This window comes from Crocodylus porosus, unplaced genomic scaffold, assembly GCF_001723895.1.
Source record: "Crocodylus porosus isolate Cpor-Errol unplaced genomic scaffold, CroPor_comp1, whole genome shotgun sequence".
Lineage (NCBI taxonomy): Eukaryota > Metazoa > Chordata > Crocodylia > Crocodylidae > Crocodylus > Crocodylus porosus.
In genome coordinates, this window is record NW_017728936.1 from 10,309,180 (window position 1) to 10,313,898 (window position 4,719).

A 4,719-nucleotide genomic window follows, 5' to 3' on the forward strand; every position below is an offset into this window, starting at 1 on the left:
CTGCCGCCCGCCCTCACCTCCACGCGCCACGCCATGACCGTGCTCTTCGTGGCCGACGACGGGGTGGCCGACGACGGGTTCTTCGCCACCTACCAGGCCTGGGCCGCCACGGAGCGTAGGAGCCGGGGCTGGGGGGCCGGGGCGCCCGGGCACGGGGGGCCGCGCCTTCTATGTCTGCCCGCCCCGGGATGCCAGGCGGCGTGGTGGCCTGGCTGGGTTTAGTTCCTGGCTCTACTTCAGGCCTGCGGGGTGGGCTTGGGGGTCCCCCCCCCGGCTTGTGCCTCGGTTTCCCCAGGGGAGAGGAGGAAGCCGGGTGTCTCCCGCTGCTGACTTGGAGCTGCAGGCCTGCCCGCGGGGAGGCACGCCAGCCCACGCAGCCCCAGCTCCGGCCTGGCTCCCGTCTCCCCTGCCCCGCGACCCTGCTGCAGCCAGCGCCTCCTGCTGGGCTCCGGCCCAGTTGGAGCTGAGGCTGCGGGGGCTGGGGGGCTGTGCCACAGCCGGAGCTGCACCCCCCCGCCTGCCCCGTGCGTGTCGCCTGGGGCAGCTGGGGGTGGATGGAGGAGCTGGGAACAAGCCCCGGGTCCCCGGAGCGGCCGGATGCTGTCCTGAGCTCCCCGCACTTTCCCACGCTGCCCCTGCCCCCCTCCCCGTGGGAACGGGTCTCCTTGCAGGGCCCTGCTCCCATGCCCCAGCCTGACGCCGGGCCCCGCCATAATGACCCCTCAGCCCCAGCCCGCCGTCTCTCTCGGGGCTGGGGACGGCGCCACAGCAGCTCTGCGGTGCCCCCGAAGCACCAGCCTCCCCCGGGTCCTTGCACCCCCGGTCCCGAGGGCCTGCGGCCGCAGAGGGGCCGGGTGCGGGGAGCCTCCACCGCGCCCCTCTCCCCTCGCCCCTGCAGGGACGTGCAGCCCCTGGGAGTTCCCCTGCGGGACCGGGGAGTGCCAGGCGCCCGAGGCGGTGTGCGACGGCTGGCACGACTGCCCCGACGGCAGCGACGAGCTCAACTGCACCAGCACGCGCCCCCCGCCTGTCGGTGAGTGCCTCGTGCCCCGCGCGTGTGCCCCGGCAGCCCGAGGCCGGGCAGGGCGGTGCGCCCGCACCTGCCCCCCATTGACAGTGCCCGCGCCCCGCCAGAGTCCTGCGAGCTGATCCGGGTGGAGATGTGCCTGGGGCTGAGCTACAATGCCACGGCCTTCCCCAACATCTGGCTGAACATCCCCGACCAGCGGGGCGCCGCCGACGTGCTGCGGGGCTACAAGGTGAGCTGGGCACCGGCGCTGGGCGGGCGGGGCACGGGCCCAGCACGGCCCTGCCCAGCCGCATCTCCTGGCCCCCCTCTCCTGCAGAGCCTGGCGGGGCTGTCCTGCTACCGGCCCCTGCGCCTGCTGCTCTGCGGTCTCTTCGTGCCCCGCTGTACCCCCGACGGGGGCGTCCTGCGGCCCTGCCGCCCCGTGTGCCTGGCAGCCGAGCAGCGCTGCCGGCCGGCCCTCGACCTCCTGGGCATGGCCTGGCCCATCAGCTGCAGCGTCCTGCCAGACACCAGCCACCCCGGGGAGTGCGTCCAGCCATGAGCCCCCCGCGCCTGGGCTCCTGGGGGTAGAGCCCTCAGCCCAGCAGCAGCGAGGTGAATCGTGGCTGTTTCCTCCCACGGGCACAAGTAAAGTCCATCTGGTTCCAACCCCAGCTTTCCCACGGCCCATGTGTCCAGCCACAATGATCCTCCTGTGCCTCAGTTTCCCGCTCTGTAAAGCAGAGGCGAAGGTAGCCTCTGGGCCAAGGTGGGAGGATGAAGTCATGGCAGCTGGTGGGGGACCCTGGCCCCTCCGTGACTGGTGCCAGAGAAGGAGCAAGGTGGTCAAGGCCTCATGGGGCTGGGGCAGCTGTACATGCCCCTCCATGGGGCAGCCTAAGGCATTGGGGCCCCAGGGGCTTTGGCTCCCCAGTGCCTTTCCTTGCCCTTTTTATGGGTGCTTCTCTCCAGAGCTGCCTGCATGCCAGGCAACTCACTGCAGTAGGCTGAGGGTTAATCCTGAATGCAGGGCACATCCTGGGCCCATGGCTGGCTGCAGCTGTCTCCTTCACCCGGGATGTCTCGTGCCTTGGGTAATAAACAGCGTGAGCAGCTTGCAAACACGCTTGGCCTCACCACCGCCTGGAGCACGCGTGTATGCGAGGGGAGGGAGGGAGCAGGGGGCCAGCACCGGCACCGCCACCTCCGGGCTGGGGAAGCCAAGGCACGGAGGAGGGAGCGCAGCATGTAGGTAGGGGCATGGTGGGATGAAGCCCCGGGTGCCCAAGGCTCCAGGCCCTGGAGCATGGGCGTCACAGGCTGGGGGCAGGGAGCGGGCAAAGACCTGGATGCTGGCTGGGGGCACAAGCTCGGAGCCAAGCTGTGGCCGGAGGGGGCTGGGGAAGCAGCAGGTGCCCCTTGGCGCCTCCCTGGCCCCGTGGCGGGTCCCCAGGGACCGATGCTCATCTCTGAGCCCATCTCGCACCCTGGCTGGGGAAGGGGGACAAGGGGCTTCCGCTCTGGAGTATGGGAAAGGGCCAAGGCCGGAGCTGCTGAGCCCTGGCGTGTCTCCCAGCCATAGGCCATTCAGCCTGGAGGAGCCTCAAAGCCACTGAGCCGCGCCGGCCAAAGGCAACATCCGTCCTCACCTTGGAAAAGAACTGCGCAAGGCCCGGACGGGCTGACCCTGGGCTGGGCACCAGGACAGCTGGCGCTGCCACCGGGCCTGCCTGCTGCAAGGCAGGGAGGAGCCCGGGCCCAGCAAAGCCTTCCCTGGGGAGGGCTTGGGGAGAGCAGGGTGGGGGCCACGGGGTGGTGTGTGCACCATGCGTGTGCATTGCCAGGGGATGTGTGCGCAAACAGAGATATGTTTTCTGTTAGCAGGGGTGTGCATGAGCAGGGTGATGCATGTGCTGCCCGTTCATGGAGCACGTGCACATTCAAGGGGCCGCGTGTCGAGCTCATGTGTCTGTGCCGTGTTGGCGGGCGTGCGGCACAGGGCCGGCAGCCAGGGGCTTGGCTGTGATGTGATAGGAAGTGCAGGGAGTGCTCCAGGGGCGGGTGCTGGGTGTTGGCTGTGAATGGGTGTGTGCGTGCGTGTGTGCGTGTGTGCATACTGTGAGGGCTGGTACTTGGTGCTGGTGGGTGTGCATCCTGAGTGTATGAAGGGGGACGGGTGTTTACAGGCAAGGTGTGCGTGGGTGTGCTGCTAGCATGTGTGTGTGAGTGACTGTGCAAACTGCTAGAGAATTGTGGGCATGGGGGCTGCTGCTAGTGTGTGTGTAGGGGGGGTACTGCTACCATGTACCATGTATGCTAGTGAGCGTACATGAGCTTGCACGGACGTGCTCTGCTAGCATGCAGCACATGTGCCAGTACCTGGCATCGACCACGCGTGGCATGAAAGGCGTGTGCACGCAGCCCGGCAGGTGTGAGCATGTTTTGGTGGAGCCGAGGCCCTGGCTCCGGCCCCAGCCAGCCCTGCTCCCCGCGGAGGCCGGCTGCTCGCCCCCGCCCTGCGCAGCGCTCGCGGTCCCAGCCCCGTCGCTGCTTCCAAAGAGGCAGCCACAAGAATGAGGCGCCGCGGTTCCCCTTGCCAGGCCTGGCTGCATGCAGCGCAGAGGCTGCTCCGCTTCCCGTGGGGCGGGGGGGTGATGCTCGTGGCCCCTCGTCGGTCCCCCGCTTCCCCCAGCTTGGCCTGGTGCATCGCCTTCTGCCGGGGCCCCGTCTGGGACAGCTGTGGAGGAACGATGCCCTGGGAAGAGGTGTCTTCAAGTCCTGGCTCCCCGAGGCCCCTATGCCAGGGGCGTAGTGTCCATCCGTCTGCCTGCCTCCGCCTCCCGCTGCCTATGCTGACACCCTGGGAGCCTTCCTCATGCCTGTAGCTCTTGGCTCCCAAATTCCCCCGTTTCCTCTGGAGCTGGGAGGAGAGCTGGGAGGAGAGGGTGAGGGGGGCCGGGGGGAAGGCAGCTTTCCCAGGGCTTTCGTCACAGCTGAAGTGGTCAGGAAGAGCTCCAGGACCTTCTGAGCCAGAAGGGAGTGAGGAGTCGGGCAGCACGGGAGCCGGGAGACGTGGGGAGCGCAGCCAGCGGGGACACCACGGCACAGTCCAGGCAGGTTTATTTTCCTCCCTTTTCCTGTAGTGTGGGGGGGGCTTCCCCTCTGCCCTGAATGCAGGGGTCCGTGGTGCAAGGGACCCCAGTCAGCTGGGAGCCAGGCGGGGAGAGGGCTGCATGGGGCATGTGGGATGCAGTGGGGTTGGGGGGGATGGTGGCCCTGCCCCCCTGGCAGAGGCCGGTGGGATGAGTGCCAGCCCTGCAGGACGGCTGCCCTGGGCTCGGCAGTGTGCCTGCTGCGGGCACGGCCCGCCAGCCCTGACGCGACTGCTCCTGGGCCTGCGCGCCGGGCCGGCAGCCCTGCATGTGTGCGGGTTGAGCCAGTGAGGACAGAGGCCCCCCAGGGGCAGGAAACGGGCAGGTCCTGGGGCTCGCGCCAGCATCCTCAGGGGCCGAGCGTGCACACACGCACACACACAGAGCTCACAACCCGCCCCACACACGCACACCCAGAGCAAACTACCCCCTACCCCACGCACCCACAGCTCACGACTTGCGCAGACCCCTCGCAGCTCACACCTCGCCCCCTGGTCATCACTTGGCGCACCACGCACATCCCCCCGACCCTTTGCAGCCCCCCACCCACACGTGCAC

The 4,719-nt window shown here is 68.9% G+C and overlaps 2 protein-coding genes across 2 annotated transcripts in view; both read left to right on the forward strand.

Moving 5' to 3' along the window:
• The window catches only part of MCAM (melanoma cell adhesion molecule), a 36,541-nt gene that overhangs the window by 2,420 nt on the left and 29,402 nt on the right, over positions 1-4,719 (forward strand). The gene's annotated exons all lie outside the window — the stretch shown is intronic.
• Positions 3,725-4,719, forward strand: part of C1QTNF5 (C1q and tumor necrosis factor related protein 5) — a 3,617-nt gene continuing 2,622 nt past the window's right edge. The window contains exon 1 of the mRNA XM_019547082.1: positions 3,725-4,122. The gene's annotated coding sequence lies outside the window, so the exon portion shown is untranslated. The remainder of the gene's footprint in view (positions 4,123-4,719) is intronic.